Source organism: Molossus molossus, unplaced genomic scaffold, assembly GCF_014108415.1.
Source record: "Molossus molossus isolate mMolMol1 unplaced genomic scaffold, mMolMol1.p scaffold_m16_p_15, whole genome shotgun sequence".
NCBI classification, from domain to species: Eukaryota; Metazoa; Chordata; class Mammalia; order Chiroptera; family Molossidae; genus Molossus; species Molossus molossus.
Genome location: NW_023425350.1, coordinates 68,286,815 through 68,306,102, shown reverse-complemented (window position 1 = coordinate 68,306,102; position 19,288 = coordinate 68,286,815).

Sequence of the window (19,288 nt, the reverse complement as noted above, 5' to 3'; positions counted from 1 at the left end):
CTAGACCAGGAATCGACCCAGCAACTTCTTGGTGCGTGGGTCGACACTCAACCACTGAGCCACACCGGTCAGGTGGTGAAGGTATTTTTAAAGATGAGCTTAATATTTAAATCAGTAGACTTTGGTAGATGACCCTCCATAATGTGGGTGGGCCTCATCCTGTGCTGACATGTTCATAACCCCATAACTGATGATTGGTAAATTATTGTTTACCAATAATTGTTTATTGTTTACCAATAATTGACTTGTTTATAGCTCCATAATTGATGATTGGGAAAGTCACTGTGTGCCCTCTAGCAACATGTTTTCTAAAGAATTTAATCAACAGGATAGAGATCAAAATAACCTCAGTAAATTGGAATACTCCCTGAACCAAGAAATTGTTGGGAGGTGGCTACCTGTCTGACAGAGTCCACGGAGCCTGGAGGTCTTGAGTCAGAGACTCGACCTCCCCCACAATCTCAAGGAATCAGGTTTGCATTGTGTTTGTGCAGCTCGGGGCTAAGTGTGACCAATGTACCTTGAAATACCTGGGTGTGCCTGGGTGTGCCTGGGTGGGCCTGGGTGGGCCTAGGTGTTCCTGTTATCCGCAAGGCAAAGTAATTCTACACAGCATTGTTGTAGCCCTGGGCATTATATCAAAAAGATCCTATTTTCTTATATCATTAAACTTCTTTTGTAAGGTATAAAAGGCATGTACTAAAGCACATCGGGGCTGATTCCGAAGACTCTGTCACAGGAGTGTTTAGAATCAGACACCGGCTGGCTAATCAACGGCTCTTATTTGGACTATAGTTCTCTAGTGGTCTTCCTTTGACTCTGTTGCGCCACAACAATCCGATTAGTTGAAGGCCTTAACAGAGAAAAGATTGACTTCCCCCAAGGAAGAGGGAATTCTGCCAACATATGGCCTTCAGATTTGAGCTGTAACATCAATTCTTCCCTGGTCTCCAGCCTTGGGGCCTAAGATTTTGGGCTTGCCAGCCTCCACAATTTTGTGAGTCAGTCCCTTAAAATATTTTTTTCTCTCATTCATATGTGATTGTACCAGTTTGTTTAACCACTCACCCATACGTTGAAGGACATTTTGATTATTTCCAGTTTTTAACTATTATTAAAAAATAAAGCAATAATAAAAATTTGTGTGTGAGTTTTTGTGTGGACATAAGTTTTTATTTCTTTGAAATAAATATGCAGGGTTGGCTGGTGTGGCTCAGTGGTTGAGCATTGACCCATGCACCAAGATGTCGCCAGTTCAATTCCCAGTCAGGGCACATGCCCAGGTTGTGGGCCTGATCCCCAGTGGGGGGCATGCAGGAGGCAGCCAACTGATGTTCTCTCTCTTTGATGCTTCTATGTTTCTCTCCCTCTTCCTTCCTCTCTCTATAAAATCAATAAAGAAAAAAATTTTTTTTTTAAATACCCAGGGTTACAAGTGCTGGGTCATAAGATAAGCATAACTTTTGTTTTTTAAGAAATGGCCAAACTGTTCTCCAGAGTGGCCGAACCAGTTTACATCCCCACCAGGAATACGGTTTCTCCATATCCTCACCAGCATCTGACACTGTCAATATTGTCACTTCATTAATTCTGATAGGTGTGCAGTGGCATCTCACCATGGTCTTACTTTGCATTTCCCTAATTGCCAGTGCTGTTGAACATCTTTTAATGTGAGTAGTTGCCACTTGTATATCCTCTTTGGTGAAATGTCTCTTCATTCACTTTCTAATTTGATAGTTTTTTCCTGTTCAATTTTGTAAGTGTGTGTGTGTGTGTGTGTGTGTGTGTGTGTGTGTATGTATGTATACACACTCTATATGAGTCCTTTGTCAGATATATGGTTGGCAAATAATTTCTCCAAGTCTGTGGCAGACAGAATTTTAAAGCTATTCTCTCCGTACCCCAAGATTCCTATTCCCTGATTATTCAAACACAAATCATGGTACTGCTATAAAGGGACTTTTCTGATGCAATTGACGTTACTAAGCAGCTGACTTTGAAATAGAGAGATTATGCTTAGTTATCTGGATGGACTCAGTATAAACACATGAGCCCTTAAAAGTAGAAGAGGAAGTAGGGGAGAGATAGAGATAGAGAGAGGGTGTTGTGGGGAGAGGAAGAAGAAGAGGGGGAGGGGAGAAGAAGGAGGAGGAGGAGGGACAAGGTCAGAATGATTTGAAGTATGAAAAAGATTCAACCTACCATTGCTAATCTTGAAAATGAGTAAGACCACTAGCCAAGGAATGCAGGAGATGTCTAGAAGCTAAGAATGACTCCAGGCTCACAGCCAGCAAAGGGCATAACCTTAATCCAATAACTGCATGAAACTGAACTTTGCCAATAACCAGAGTGAGCCTGGAAGGTGAGTCAACAGAGAGCCTCTGAAAGGAACACAGGCCCCCTGCTGGGCAGACCTGGAGCAGAGCAACCAGCGGAGCCCGCGGGACTTCTGATCTACCGACCTCTAAGATAGCAAATGGGTGTTTTAAACTGCAACATTTGTGGCGGCTTGTTGTGGGAGCAACAGAGAACGAATACACCATGTGCACTTTGTCTTTTCATCCTTTTTCCAGAGCAAAAGTTTTAAATTTTGACGAAATCCAATTTATCCATTATTTCCTTTTATGGATTATGCTTTTGGCATCAAGTGTACTGACCGTTTACCAAGCTTGGGATTCTGAAGATTTTCCCTTATGTATTCTTATAAAGGTTAATAGTTTGCATTCGAATATGTGATCTGTTTACAGTTAACTTTTGTACAAGATGTGAGGTGTAGGTCAAGGGTTTTTTTGGTTGTTGTTTTTGTTTTTCGCCTTTGGTTATCCAAGACCTCCAGCCCTTGTCCAAAGGACCCTTCCTCCATAAAACTGCTTTTGCACATTTGTCAGAAATCAGCCAGCTGTTCTTGTGTGAGGCCCCGTTTTGCTTTTCTGTTCCACTGGTCCATGTGCCTCTTCCTCTGCCAATATCACACAGGCTTGGTTACTATAGCTGTATGATAAGTCTTAGAAGTGGGTTGAATGGCTCCTCCCATTTTTATACTTCTTTTTGCAATTGTTTTAGCTATTCTCATTCCTTTGTTCTTCATAAAGACTTAGGAATAATCTTGCTTACATTTACAAATATCTTGCTGAGATTTTGGTAGCAATTACATGAAACCTGTATATCAATTTGGGGAGAATTGACATGAGTATTACCATCCATGAACATAGTGTGCCTCTCTATTTTTAATTTAAGTTTTCTTTCATCAGTAGTTTTTAGATCTTAGCATACAGGCCTTATATATGTCTTGTTAGGTTTATATCTAAGTATTTAATTTTTTAAAGAGATTGTAAATGCTATTGTATGTTTACTTTTGGCTTTCATGTATTCATGCTAGGATATAGAGAGATACAACAAAGTTATGTTGATCTTTAACTTTGTAATCTTAATGAACATTCTTATTAGTTCTAAGAGGTTTTCTTTTTCTCTCTTTTGTTTTGTTTTTGGTAGATTCTATAGAATTTTCTATGGAGACCTGCAAAGAGCAAAGCTATACTTTCTTCCTTTCTGATTTATAAGTCTTTCATTTACTTTTCTTGTCTCATTACCTAAGCTAGAAATTCCAGAACCACGTTGATAATAGTGGTGCGAGCAGACATTCTTACCTTTTTTCTTTTAAAATAGAGTGGAAGGGAGGGAGAGAGAGAGAAACATGGATGTGAAAAAGACACATCGATCGATTGCCTGTAGTCTCGGGGCTGGATTGAACCCACAACCCAGGTACGTGCCCTTGACCAGGAATCAAATCCAAGACCCTTCGGTCTGAGGGCTGACACTCTAACTGCTGAGCAAAACAGGCCAGGGTTCTTCCTTGTTCTTGATCCTCAGTGGAACGCATTCAGTGTGTCATCATTAAGTTTGGTATTAGCTGCAGTTTTTGGAAGCTGTTGTATATCAAGTTGAGGAAATTCCCCTTTATTTCTAGTTTTCTGGGGATTTTTGTCAAGAAAGGGTATTGAAATTTGTCAGATGTTTTCTTCTGCTTGAATTGCTATGCTACTGTGATTTGTTAATGGTGGGCTATACTGACAGATTTTCAAGTATTGACCCAAACTTGCATCTCTGAAACAAACCCCACTTGGTCGTGTGGTGTGCTTTTTATACACTGCTAAATTTTATTCGTTAATATTTTGTTAAGGATTTTAGCATCTATATTTATGATATATTGGTCTGTAGTTTTTTGGGTTTTGTTTTTTTGTTGTTGTTGTTTTTTTCACTTTCTTTTTCTGATTTTGTATCAGGTAATACAAAGTTCATAAAATAAATTGAGACTGTTTCCTTCATTTTTATTTTCAGGAAGAAATTGTGTTAGATCTGTGCTAAACACTTGTTAACATTCCTTTCAATGAAATAATCTGGGCCTGGAGGTTCTTTTCTTTTTTTTTTGTATCCTCACCCGAGGACATTTTTCCATTTTTTGTTCAGATAGAGCGGGAGGGAGAGAGAGGAAGAGAGAGAGAGAGAAACATCGACGTGAAGGGACACATCGAGTGGCTGCCACCCGCACGACCAACCAGGGCCGGGGACAAACTGCAACCGAGGTGCGTGCCCTTAGCGGGAACCGAACCCGGGTCTCTCTGGACCGCAGGCCGACGCTCCAACCGCTGAGCCAAACCGGCCAGGGCTGGAGGTTATTTTCAGGGAGTTTTAGAACTATGGACTAAATTTATTTAGTAGTTACAGGGTTACTCATAGCATCTATTTCATGTGGGGTGAGTGTGTTAGTGGTTGAATTTATGCATGTAACGTTGTTTATAGTATTTCCTTATACTCCATGTGATGTCTGTGACATCCGTAGTGTTAGCATGTTTCATTCATGATCTTGGTGATATGTGTCTTCTCTCTTTATTTTTGGCAGTCTTCCTAGAGATTTGTCATTTTCATTTCATTGATTTCCTCTATTGATTTTCCACTTCCAATTTCAGTGATTTCTGTTTTTCGGATTTCTGCTTCTGATGCCCCTCCTGCCCTCAAGCAGGAGAGGCTTGAACTGGGTCACGGAGTCGAGAAGGGAGTGAGGGCGAGGAAGCTGTTCCCTCCTTATGCACGGAGGGTTGCTGATGGGAGGGGTGGGGGCGTGGGAGGGAGCAGCCCAGGTGGTGGAGAAGGGCGTGCTAGTGGATCCCACATGCTCCCTCTCTTTCTGACGCCGTGTTGCATGCGGAGTGATCTGGAGGTGGTGCAGAGGGCAGACCCCAGATGTGCTGGGGAACACATCTCATTTACACCTCATAATGCAGTCAGGAGGCAATGGAAGAGGAGGCGGAGAGTCCGTTAGCCTCACTCTCTCTGAGCAACCCCCTCTTCCAGCACTGACCTGGAGAGTTGGAGGCTCTTCATTAGCATTTAAGGAACCCTGTTCAGGAGGATTTTTTTCTGAAAATGTTTGTATTTGGGAACTCAAATCTCCTACCTGGGTCCAATTTCCTTGTTTGTGGAGGTGAGGTGGCCTGACCTTCTGCCTGAGGTCTTTCTGCTCCTAATCTGCCCAGGTCTTTGTGGGGGTGAGCAGGGGAACACTGCCCGACAGCACGGCAGGACACCCCATAATGGGAGGACCCTGGCTGCCTGTCACATAAATATACGAGGGGAACGCTTCCCAGACCTTTTAGAGTTCAAACAGCTCTTATAAAATGGCATTTTGATGAGCTGAGCATAAATGATTGGAAACATGCAGATAACATTTCCCCAGGGTTAAAAAACCAAGGAGGAAAGTGCTTGGCAAAGGGTCTGCAGGGCTGGGCCAAGAGTTTGAAAATGATTTGAGATGTTGTGATGAACCTACACTACCACCAGCTTCTATTGTCTCAGCAACTGGAGAGAGCCTGGGAGAGGGCCTCGGGTGGGGGCAGCACCCCCCCGTCCTGGGGAGTGGACAGAGCCACTTTGGGACCACGGTCATCAACGTGGGCCCTCCCACCTGGGCTGATTGCTGTCAGATCTGTCTGCCCATCCACCCACCCAGCCGTGAGTCCTTGGCAAGCACCTGGTGTGTGCACAGCTCTGGGAGGACAGAGGTAACAGCCCTGCTGTCGCCATGCTCAGGGTCTGCTGGGAGAACCTTGTAACACAGGGTTACAGGGGACAGGAGTCCCAGCAAGGGAGGTGCCCCCTTGAGACCGTGAGGGGGACTAGCTGGCCGGAGTTTCCAGTGACACCCCAGTGGGATATTTGGATGATTCCACATGGGACCAGGGACCCTAAGATGAGATGTCACTGGGAAGGAACGTGAAAGAAAGGGTTCACCCTACATTTGAGCCCAGAGCTGCACCAAACATGCTCCACGGGAGTGGGGTCTGGAGAACAAGCCATGGGACGGTCACCACTGCTAAGGGGGCGCTCTTCCCTCTAAACACTGCCTCACGACCACTGCTACCCCACCAGCCCTCACTGCAGCCCTGTGTGGCAGACAGTCCTGTCCTCCTTCAGGAGAAAGAGGCTTAGCGAGAGCATGCGGCCCAAGGTCACCCTGGCTGGAAAGAGGGGCGCTGGAGCCGAGTCTGGGCTCAGCGCGAGGTGATGGGCGTCGGTCCAGCAGGTGAGAGCAGAATCCAGGCTCTGTCCTCAGACTGGGGATGCTGTCTGACCTTCACCGGGAAGAGAAATTGCTGAGACTAGGCAGGCTGTCCCCTGTAAGGACATGCTGCCCAGGTGGTGCAGAAGACAGACTCTTGGAAGAGACGGGGAGACCACAGGACCCGATTTCTAGTTACACAGACTCATTTTGCCCCAAAAGGAACTTTTAACACACGGACGTTTTTTCTCTCTAGGACACAGTTATGGTTTGGGTCAGTGGTGTACATGTAAATGTTGGGGGACCTAAGATAACTATTTCAGCCCTCTTTTCTCACTTAGCCCTCTAGGCCACCCCCTGTCCATGTGCCCTGCTGGGGGAAGATCCTCTAAGTGACTCCACACACCCGCCTGCTGCTAAAGGTAGAATCACGCAGGTGGGACCCCACTGACCCCCCCGGAAAGCCACGGTGCTTGCGCCCCGATTGTCCAGGCGCTTGGGAAAATTTTAGATGAACCAAAATGCAATCTTCTCTCAAAGTGTGTAGTGGTTGATCATGGGCGATTCCAGGTATTTTAAACCAAGTAAAAAAATACACAGTGTTTTGCCCTGGCCAGTTTGGCTCAGCGGTTAGAGCATTGGCCCACGGACTGGAGAGTCCCAGGTTCGGTTCCCGCTGAAGGCATGTACCTTGGTTGCAGTTTGTCCCGGGTCCAGGTTGAGGTTGTGTGGGTGGCAACCAGTCGATGTGTCTCTCTCATATTGATGTTTCCCTCTCTCTCTCCCTCCAACTCTAAAGATAAATGCAAAAAAAAAAAAAAAGTCCTCAGGTGAGGATAAAAAAAAAAATACACAATGTTTTCATGGCACATGGAGTTGGGTTCAGGCTCAGGTAATAAGGAATAGATTTCCACCCACACGAATATGAAGGAGGATGTTTGAAAGTCACGCAGGATGTGGGTGATGCTTTCTTGTGAGGGACCCTCCCCATCATGGTGTATCTGACTGATGCTGTCAGTGTCCCTCCCCATCATGGTGACAGCAGGACAGGCCCCTCCGATTCCCTCGTGTCCCCAAGAGGCCTTGTCCCCCACGGACGACATCCACCCACGAATGAGACGTTTGGAAAGCACGAAACAAAGGTGGCCGCACCAGTCGCAGCCTCGGGGGTGAAGGGGGCCTCTCCTTTTCCCTCTGAGAACAGGACTGTTCTAGAAATCTAGAAACGTCGGAGGCCCGTCCAAAATTAGCCCCTTTGAAACACAGCAGGTTACAATGGTTTTCCTGGCCAGGTGATGTTTTTCTTCTTAAACTGTTCAAAACAAGAAAATGATTGTCGTATTTCAAAACAACAGCCAACGAAAATACCCTTTAAAGAAATGGTGCTTCTGAAGGCCAGCTGCTCGCGGCCCGGCCCGTGCATAAACGTTGCTGACTTCTAAACATGGGGGTGTGACTATCACATGCTCAGGAGCCCCATCCCCCCGTGGATAAAAGCCAGACTCTGTCCTCTGCACCGAGGGTGCCCTCCGCTGTCTCCAAACCCGCACAGGGTGTGCCGGGGAGGCCTGGCGCAGCCTGTGGGCAGCACTTCTGGGAACCCTGAGGCCGCGGTCGATGGGTGGGACGTGCGTGTGAGGGGACGAGGGATCCTGTCCTCTGCCAGGCTGGGGCCTCCACCCATCCACAGTCCAGACCTGGTTCTGTCCATGACACGGCCCCAGTCAAGAGTGCAGACCCCTCTGAGAGCTGACCCCTGACAGGACATGTCTGCGGGATCAGTGCGTAGAAGTCCCCTGGCCACGCCTGGTCACGGGGCCGGGACAGTGTGTAAGAACTGGCTCCTCACAGGAAGAAAACTGGAAGTGACCAGCAAGTTCCCCTGGGCGTCCCCCAGCCGTGGCTATGCCCTGAGGTCCACCTGAGAGGGACAATCCCGTGTGCTCGGGCCGGCAGCGCCGTGGGCACTTCACGTACACCGCAGCACCGGGACGCAGTGCAGGGGGTCAGTGAGGCCTGGACAGGGAGCCCCGCTGTGTGTCCACTGGCTCCCTGGGGTGCGGCAGCGGGCGTCAGGATGAGGCTGGGCGGTGAAGGCCGTGCGCTTAGTCCCCACGACTCCGCCTCCCCTGACGAATCCCATCCTTCGTCACAGTCCTGGAGGGAGCTGCTAAGGTCCTCGGGTGGCACACGAGGGAACCGAGACCCAGCAAGGTTAAGTGGCACCCGCTGGTAAGGAACAGCGCCACGACCAGGACGCGGACCACCCAGCCCAAAGCCTTCAGCAGAGCTGCACCTCGGGGACCTGGCAGGGCCAGTGTGGTTCTAACGCTGACAAACCTGAAGACCAGGTCTGGGGTCCCCTGGCCCAGGGGAAACTCTCACCTGGCCGCAGTCTGAGTCCTGCCACAGGCGCCTGTCCTCCTGCTGCACGAGAGAAGAAACTGGGGCCAGCATGGCCGGCCACGGGCCCCAGGTGGAGCTGGCGGTGGGGAGGACGGGCCAGTGTGCATACTGACAGCCACGGAGCCTGGCCAACCTGCACCCTCACTGTCTGTCTAAAGTCAGGTGGACAAGGGGCCCTGGGGCTCCTGATCATGACCCCTTGTCTCAGGATGTTTGCAGACAGGGTGACCAGAGGGCGCTTTGAGACTTTAGACCACCCACATGCCATCAGCCTTTCCTGTTGGGCTGGCACATCACGAGTGGCACTCGGTGGCCAGGTGCAGCTCCACTTCCTGCCCTGTGGTTGGGTGGGCTCGGGACGGTCTGGACAAGAGCTGTGAGCCAAAGTGACCCTGTTAGCTTCGGAGCAGTGTGAGCCCTCCGGAGCCCTTTCCTCCATGCGGGGGGCAACACTCGAGGTGGCGGTTCGTCCGGCTGTGGGGATCCCCGAGTGACCCCAGTGAACACCTTAGGGTGGGGCCGCCGCCCTCCGCCCCGCAGGAAACCAGGGGGCACTCAGCAGGGGAAGCCAGACCAATAGGATTGGGTGTTTGGAGAAAATGTCACTCTGAGAAGCACTTTGCCAGAGTTGTGATGTGACTACAAAGTGGGAGTTAGACTTCAAACCCGGGCTTTTCCAGCGTGTAGGTGTCCTCCCAGTAACCACCACGGGGTCTGGCTGCAGACAGCATGCCGTCGGCGTCAGGAGAGCCCAGCCGGCCAGGCCCCAGGGGCTTGCTTCCCAGCGTGCCTGTCCTCGGCACAGGGGACTGGCACTCACTGGCGGACCTGTCTGAAGGACACCGTGAAGGCTGGCCTTGGCTACTCAGAGCTGCGGTCTGTCAGGCAGTGAGCAGGCCAGCCTCATCTTGTTCACATTCTCTCTCTCTGGCATTTTTGGGCACCCATGCCAGGTGCCCCTCCTCCAACCCCCTGCCGTCGGCCCTTACTGTCCCAGGTCACAGAGAAAGCCTGTAAGTCCAGAGGACAGCAACCTCAGCATCTGGCCGCCGCGGGCCAGCCCCGCGGCTCCTCCCCCGCTCTCTGCTGGAGCATAGCAGGGAGTGGGGTGAGCTCAGGGAACCATTCGCTGGGGGCGAGAGATTCCTCTCAAATGGCCACGTAACTGTGGATCTAACCCATTAGCAAGGCTGGGCCTGGACAGAGACCTGTGTAGAGTTGCATGGGAGGATGTGACATGTTTTGTTTTCTTTTCTTTTTATTGAATGCATTGGGGTGACACTGGTTGACAAAATTCTACAGGTTTCAGGTGCACAAGCGCACAGCACATCATCTGCACTCTGCATTGTGTGTTCACCAGGCCAAGTCTCCTTCCATCACCATTTACCCCCTGTACCCTGCCCCTCCTCACTCCCTCTGGCAGTCACCACACTGTGGTGACACGTTTGGTCTCCGCCTTGTCCTCAGGCGTGTGGTTTCCCACCAGTGCTCCTCAGCCCCAACATGAGTTACCTAGAGTCTTGTCGAAAGGCAGATTCTGGCTCCGCAGTTTGGGGTGGGGCCGGAGGTTCTGCATTGCGTCCGCTCTTAGGTGGTGCGGGTGCTGCTGGTCAGGGCCACACTTGAGGAGTGAAGGTTTTAGTCATCGGAGCTCCTCTGGGAGCAGGGACTGCTGGGGAGATGAGAGTGAGGCCCCCCTGGGCAGGCCCCCAGTTGTCCCTGGAGCGCCTCAGGGTGCCTTGAGGGGCCGAGGTGTCCTGATGATAGCAACGCTGGTAAGAGACTTTAATGCGAGGCTCTGCACAAACCATTTTCAGAATAGGCTGGATTTTATTTCGGTCTCTGAAATTTTGCCAATTTGGCCACAGAATAGATTGTCAGCTCCAAAATAAGTTTCATTTTCTGGCATATTGAAATAATTAAAATAAGGGACCTTTCCCTGCTCTGTTCGGATAAAGCAGACGATGAGGCAGGCTAAGCACTCTGGTAGGTAGAACTCTGAGATGGCTGCAAGCCCCCCACACACAGGGCACACACATACACACACCCCGGGCACACACACCTTCTCCTGGTTAGTCAACCAGACACCAATCTAGCTGCTGCTGGGAAGGGATTTTGCAGCTGTGATTACGATTGACCAGTCAGTCCTGGCTGGTTTGGCTCAGCAGTTAGAGCGTCGGCCCGTGAACCGGAGAGACCTGGGGTTTGTTTCCCATTAGGGGCATGTACCACCGTTGTCGTTTATCCCCAGTCCCAGTTGGGGTCGTGTGGGTGGCAGCCACTCGATGTGTCTCTTTCACATTGATGTTTCTCTCTCTCCCTCCTGCTCTGTCTGAAGATAAATGCAAAAATGTCCTCAGGTGAAGATGGAAAAAAAAAGATTGCCCAGTCAGCCTGGCCAGTGTGGCTCAGTGGACTGAGCGTCGTGATTGAGCGTCATCCCGTGAACTGAGAGGTCCTGGTTCTATTCCTGGTTGGGGCACATGCCCTGGTTGTGGGTTCATTTCCAGCAAGGGGTGTGCAGGAGGCAGGCAGTCTATGTTTCTCCCTCACATTGATGTTTCCATCTCTCTTCCTTTCTCTCCCTCTAAAAAATATCAATAAAAAGATATTTTAAATTAAAAAAAAAAAGATCACCCAGTCAGTTGACTTTAAGGAAAGGAGATAATCCTGGGTGAGCCTGGCCTAATCAGGTGAGCTCTTAGAAGGGACTGGGCTCTTCCTGGGGAGAGAGATCTAGAGTGTGAGAGAGACTTGATGTGAGAGATTCTCCTTTGCTGATTTTGAAGATAGAGGGGCTGTGTGGCAGAGAATGCAGCGGGTCTCTAGGAGCTGAAAGTAGTCTCTGGCTGACAGTCAGTGAAGAAATGGGGTCTTAAGTCCAACAACCACTCATTCAACAACCTGAATGCGCTTACAGGTAGAATGTTCCCTAGAAACTCTAGAAGGGAATACACTCATCTGATGCTTTGATTTCAGTCTCCCAAGATTCTGGGCAGAGAACTTGGCCATGCTGGCCACGCCGGCCACACCAGCCACGCCATCTGTGGACTTCTCACCTAACAAGCTGTTAGATGGGTATTGTTTTAAGCTGTTAAGTATGAGATAATTTTATATAATGAAATAGAAAACTGCCCGGCCAGTGTGGCTCAGTGCTTGAGTGTCCACCCATGCACCAAGAGGTCGCCGGTTTGATTCCCGGTCAGGGCCCATGCCCAGGTTATGGGCCCGATCCCCACTGGGGGACATGCAGGAGATGACCACTCGATGTTCTTTCTCATTGATGTCTCTATCTCTCACTCTGTTCCTTCCTCTCTCTCTAAAATCAATAAAGAAAAAAATCAAAAAACAAAACAAAACTAATACAGCAACAAGAGCCTACCTTTACGACCTTAAGAATACGCGTGGTGACGTAACCCTGTGCACTTGGGAGAGCAGTTCATCTTTTTATACAGACCCTATGGGCCAGAATAACCACAAATCAAGTCTTTGAAATCTGAAAAGCATAGTTTTTCTACCCTAAAGTGAATTTTGTATGTAAATTGCCTTTCTTCCCTTTTTCTTGTAGGAAAACCTTCAGGAAAGAACTAATGTTTTCTTAAAATGATGGTGCCTGAGAAAGACAACTGTAGTATTTTTGTGTGATAGTTACGTTTTTCTGCTCAGGCCAGTCAGCCAGAGTTTGAAAATATTTGGTTAACCACAGGTACTTGCCAAGGGGGCGGGGCGGGGTCCCATGCTGTCCTCGGTGCCTGTGCACTTCTTGGGTGTGATTCGAGTTTCTAAAGGAGATCTCGGTTGCTTTCTTAGTCAGCCCTGGCTGCTGTAACAGAATGCCATAGACGGACGGCATACACAACATGCATTCTCACAGCTCTGGAGGCTGAGGAGGTGACGGTCAAGGTGCCAGCAGATGTGGTTCCGGTGAGGACGCTCTCTCTGGCGGGCAGATGACGGCCTTCTTCCGTCCTCGCATGGCCTCCCTTGGTGTGTGTGGAGTGGAGAGAGAAACAGAGTGGGGGCGGGGGCGGGGGAGGGGGACAAAAGAGATAGAGAGGGAGTTCTGTGGGACTTTTATAAGGTCATTGGTTCCACTCATGAGGCTCTACCCTCTTGATTTAACCTCCCCAAAGACCCATCTCTGAATACCATGACCTTGGACATTAGATTTTCACCATATTAATTTGGGGGGACACAAACGTTCAGACTAGAGCAAACCTGATCTTCCACTGTTGTTTTGCCAGCCGATGGACGTTCATTGGAAGGCTGTACTAGAGGAAAGGTCAAGTCTTTTTTGCATGCACTCTTTGGAGAAGTTTTTTATTTTTAATTGACTTTAGAGAAGGAGGAAGAGGGAGAGAGAAAGAGATACATCAGTTAGTTGCTTCCCATATGCACCCCGACAGGTATCAAACCTGCAACTCAGGGACACTTTAACCTCTGAGCCAAACCGGCAAGGGCTAGCTGGTCCGAGCAAGCCCTGCTCTACTTGGGCCATCAGTGGACTTTGGATGTCCCCGCCCTCTGCTGTCCCAGCAGACCCCCTGTGCTCACCCTCCTGTGGCTTCCTTACATACAGGAGCAAGTCTCTAGGGGTTTTGCCCAGGTAGGTAAGGATCATGACTATTCTTGTGTTTTTGAAGTCAAATATCTCACTGCTTATGATAAATATCTGACTCGATGTCACTAAGCAAATCCAAGCATCTATATTAGTTTTTCAAATAATGGATCATTTTTATTTCACCTTCAAATAATATATGCCAGTCACAAAAATAATCAATCAGCAGATTAATTTATAAAGTCAAAATCACCCTACAACTTACTCTTGCTGTAACTGCCATTAGTAATTTGTTGACTGACTTTGCAGATTTTTTCTATTCACACACGAACATATGCAAATACATGAGCATGCTACTTAACAGAAGGTGGGCCCTAATATGCATGTTTGTCTACAGCAGTTTCCTTTTTAAAATTTCATGTTTCATGGACACCTTCTGACAGCAGTATGCGCAAATCTAAATAATTTCTTTTAACAGCCGTGTGCTCTCAAGTGCCCAGGGAAGGTGTGGTGGTTAATTCTGTGTGTCAATTTGACTGGTCCCAGGGCAGCAGATGAAACACTACTTCTGGGTGTGTCTGTGAGGTGCTTCTGAATGAGATGAGCATTGGAATCTGTGGACTCAGCAGTGGCGATGAAGGCAGGAGGTGCTGTCTGTGCTTGAGGCCACAGTTTAATTGTGCCAACGGTTGGGGACTCACAGGACACTGTGTCTAATTCAGACACAAGAGTCAGTCATCCACAAATGTGGAGCACCTGTTTATGCCAGGCCTATGCTTGGTCCTGTGCAACGGAATTAAATTGTTTTTTAAATTCCAGCATCACTTAAAATTTTAACATGTACACTTCTCTACAGAGGGCCTCTGGGCACGCAGTCTCAATTGGCTGTTGGGTTAAGTTATACTAATACACAGGTGTTTACTTTTTGGGACACAAAAAGGTGGAGTGCAGAAGCCGCCTTTGTTCTCTTAAGTTTTTTCATTTATCTTTATTGTTGAAAGTATTACAGATGCTCCCCCTTCCCCCCATTGACCCCCTCCTCAACACTCCCATCCCCCTCCCCCCGCACTGTTGTCTGTGTCCATTGGTTATGCATAAATGTATATAAGTTCTTTGGTTTATCTCTTTCCCCCACCCCCCATCTCACCACCCCCTTTTCCTCTGGGATTTGTCAGTCTGTTCCTACTTCCATGTCTCTAGTTTCTTTGTCAGCTTATTTTGTTCATTATATTCCACAAATGAGGAGATCATGCAATATTTGTCTTTCTCTGACATACATATTTCGCTTAGCATAATACTCTCCAGGTCCCTCCATGCTGTCTCAAAGGGTAAGAGATCTTTCTTTCTTACTGCATAGTATTCCACTGTGTAAATGTCCATCAGTAGATGAGTGTTCTGTTAAACGTGATCTCTGTGAAACATGCTTAGCTCCCAGCACGTGCCTGGTCAGCAGTGTGAGTCCCTGTCCTTGCACTTCTGTTAGGACTGTCCACGACTCACAGCTGCAGCCCACCTCTCCCAGGCCCGGTCTCCAGGGAGGAATGCCTGAACTGGGGCTGCCCTTTGGGCACAAAGGCTCTCACTGAGCCACTGTATCTCCTGGTGGCTGTGTTCTCCGAAAGTCACAGTGCCTTCCCACCACAGAGGGACCTCCAGCCAGCTCAGGGCCTTCCGAGCTGGAGCTGGAAGCAGAGGGAAGGCCCGCTGCAGCTGCATGCTGACTGTCCCCCCGGGGAAGACCCACAGCCCAAGACCTTGCCTCTGACATGGCTCCCGAGCAGGCAGCACTTCGGAAGGGTTTCTGGTTGTAACTGCTGTATTGATCGGTTGACTTGAAAGCTGGTTTGGAGACATCTTGGATCAATCCCACAATCTATGACAGTTTCTTAAAACTACCTTGCAAATTCTCATAACCAAACACATTTAAATCTACATTCATTCTCACACCAAGCCAGCATGTCATGTGGCGTGTGCACCGTGCCGTGGAAAAGACAGCCCTGTGGAGGTAGGGCTGGTGGGACGGAATCAGTGGCTGCTCAGGCGGCATCTGGCGTGAGCTCGAAGCCCTTAGCGTTCGGTTCTCCACGATCTGTTTCCCAACTTCACCTTCCCTGGGTTCACTGTGAGTGTGACACCACATTCACTACTAGATGTGAGGTGGGAAATTCCTTGTCCTGTTCATCCCCTTGGCCCTAGCGTGCGCCAAGGTGTCAGGTACCCAGTGAAAAGTTGCCTAAAAAATGATGGATACTATTTTGCATTTAATGGCTTGAGAAAATGCTTGTGACTTTATTTTATATTAAACAAAAGATACAAATTTGTTTTAGAGAGTTTAAACTTACTTCTGTAAGGGGAAAAAAAAAATCCCCTACTCACACCTGAGCCCACCCTGTAATAATTGGACACCGACGTCAGCTGTGCTGGTCTGCTGATGGGAAGACCAGGGATGACTTTTTTGTTTTTATTTTTAAAAACACGGTATGAAATCACTGTGTTGTTTATTGGCTTTGATTCCATCTGGAGAGAACACACGCGACGCCTCCACCAGGCAGGAGGCGCAGGCGCAAGGACAGAGGACGACACCCAAGGTCTACGCTAGGCCCGAAGCCCGGCTGCTCCGGCCGCCCGACGCCCTGGGAACGGGATGCGGGGTTTCTAGCGGACGACGCCCTGTCTGCTCCGAGCTGACTTTTTCAAGTGTGAAAGCCGGTATTTAACACAACGTGGAACTGAGAGGGGCCGGGAGGTTTAGGGCGCGGGGGTGCGCGCGTCCTTGACAGATGGCGTCCCGTCAGTGTTGCAGACTAACTGTCCTGGCTTCTCAAAACAGTGGTGTAGGCTACACCCCGGCCTAGCTCTCCCCAAATACCTTAGACCTCATTTACCTGGGAGTCAACACATTGTGATGAAAATTAAACAAGGATGGAGGACAAAGGAGGGCTGGGGGTGGGGGCAGTGCTGCTGTCAAATACGCCTGGCTGAGGGTACAGGCACCCCCCCACCCCCACCCCCAGGGAGGCCGCAGCCAACCTGCAGAAGGGATGAGCCAGGGCAGGGACACGCACCTCCAGACGCTCGGCATTCAAAGACAGAGCTCCGGGTCTCCTCGCTGCTGGGGGGTGGGCGTTAGAGGGGGGGAGCTCAGCCTCCCCCCCAGAGCAGCCTCGGGGAGGGGGGTGGGTGGGCTCGGCTGTGCTTCGACTCTTAGGGGAGCGTGAGTTACCAGGGTGTGTGAGGGACCCTCTGGGCCACACTCGGAGATGTGAGAATTCCCCCCTAATCGTATCGCTTTGCTTCCTCTAGCTTAGACGAGGGCCAGGGCATTCTTCAGACGCAAAGCCTTCCAGAGGAGCGGGCCAAGGGAGAGGGAAGGACAGACATGCGGACAAAGAATCTGTGTGTTCAGATGGAGGGTGGCGGGGGCCTGGCCCTTTCGGCCCCCGACTAAGGCGCTGCTGGGTGGGTGGAAAAGGGCAGGAGCAGTAAGGGGCTTCTAGGCTCTGGGGGACCGTCCAACCCACCCGCAGCCAGAGGAGCTCGGGGGCTGGTCCTGGGCCTCAGGCACAGACCGCAGAGGCCCTGCCAGTCGGCTCCTCCCGCGTGGCTGCGGTGCAGGGAGGGGTGGAGGGGTGAGCGCAGGCTCCCTCCTCGTGGGGGTGTGGGGCGGGGGCGGGCGGGGGTGGGGTGTGGGACCATGGCTTCTGTTGGCGCTGGGGCTGCCCTCTGCCGGGGACATCCCTTCGGGGCCTCCAGGGAGGGCGCGGACAAGGGCTGGGGAGGGGCAGGGAAGGCTGGGGACGGAGGGGTAGGGGCCACGGGCTCCGCAGGCTGCGTGCAGCGCTGGGCATTACTTCTTGGACATGTCCTGAAGTGGCCCGGTCAGGTACTTTATGACCGTGTCCAGGACGCTCTCCTCCTCCTCGGACCGTCTGGCAGCGGGGCAGGACGGCCTTCTTGGGCTGCGTCAGGCTGCCCTTTGTTGGCCTCCGCCGCGGCCTGGGCCTCCGCCTCGGCCTCGCGCTGGGCGTACCCAGGTGGAGCCCGCTCCACGGAGAAGGGTGCGGACGTGGGCGTCAGGCAGGCGAGGCTTGGAGGCTGGGTCACTCCGCGGTGCTGGAGAGGCAGCAGGGACAGGTCGGAAGCAGGTGCCAGGCACTGAGCCCTCCACCCTGGACTTTTTCTGTTGTGTGTGTGTGTGTGTGTGTTTAATGTACTTTAAATGTTTTTCAAAATGTCATCAGTAAGTCATCAACTGAAAGGAAAAAAATAAAGATATTTGACGTTTTCTTTCTGTATAGAAGAGAGCCGCAAAAATCACGTAAGTATTGGAGGGAAGCTGGGCCCTCAGCGGAGGGGAGTACTGGCCTAGATTGCACGGTCATGTGACTTAATTGTTGGAGGTGACCTACAGGAAGAATGAAGATATTGATTTCTATTTTGCCAAAACCAAAAGCAGACATGAGCTGTCTCTCGTGCTGGCTGGCCATGTTCTTGGCAAACACATTCGTGTAAGTTTGGATCCTTATTGTTTCCCACCGGATTCACAGTGAAAGGCACCCAATTGCACATGGACATCTGAGCCCCAATCCATTCTGAATGAAAACCTAAGACAGATGTCACGGTGGGCAATTAGGTACCTAAAACCAAGGTGAAACAGCCCGGTCAGCAAATCCATGCAGGACAGCAACAAGACCACCCCACACTGCCTGTGCTTAAGGGGGCTCAGGAAGGGCCAGAAGGTGGGATTCTTGGATCCTCTGCTAATTTCAAACCTCTGCTCAAGCACTGAGCAGTGGAGAGAGCCAGACCAGCTGCAGCCTGCCTCTGGCCCATGGTGATGTTGGTGGTGGGAGCCTCCCATCTTCCAGAGTGCGGGGGTACCCTGCCTCCCTTGCAGGGCCTCAACACGCAAAGACTTTCTTACTTCCTTTACTCCCTGCGTAAGGTTAATATCTTTCTCCCTCATTTCAAGGGCGTCTTAATAGTCTACTCCTGTGCTATTTTTTCCCTTTGTAATGAAATGTCTTTATCCCCTTTTCATAGAAACATTTTTTTCCTCTACCTAACGCATCCTTTAGGGTTTAGGGCTATCATAAGAGAATTTTCTGGATCTGCCGCTTCCTTTAAAACACAAGGATATTGCCCTGGCCGGTTTGGCTCAGCGGTTAGAGCGTCGACCTGCGGTCCGGAGAGACCCAGGTTCGGTTCCCGCTAAGGGCACGTACCTCAGTTGCAGTTTGTCCTCGGCCCTGATTGGGTCGTGTGGGTGGCAGCCACTCGATGTGTCCCTTCACATCGATGATTCTCTCTCTCCCTCCCACTCTAGCTGAAGAAAAAATGGAAAAATGTCCTCGGGTGAGGACCAAAATAATAATAATAATAATAAAACACAAGGATATCAAATTAAGTTACATTGATTGAGTACCCCTCTGACCCTTTGTGGCAGTATGTATACCATTGAGAATACAACAGAATTGGAAGGTGATGCTTTCCAAAAAGGGGTTCATTGTCTTAATTTCCCTACCATAGTGCCTGAAACTGAGATCACTTTAATAAACTCTGTTCCAATACAACTGTGTTTATAACTCCTGCAACTGCCACCACCGTCCCTACCACAATCATCACAACTCACACCACTGTCACCACCGATGCCAGCTCCACCATAGCCACTGCATACACAGTCACCACCACCACCAGTGCCTTTGTGATGATGCTCCCACTACCACCACGATCACTACAGTCACCACCACCATCACCATCACCACCAC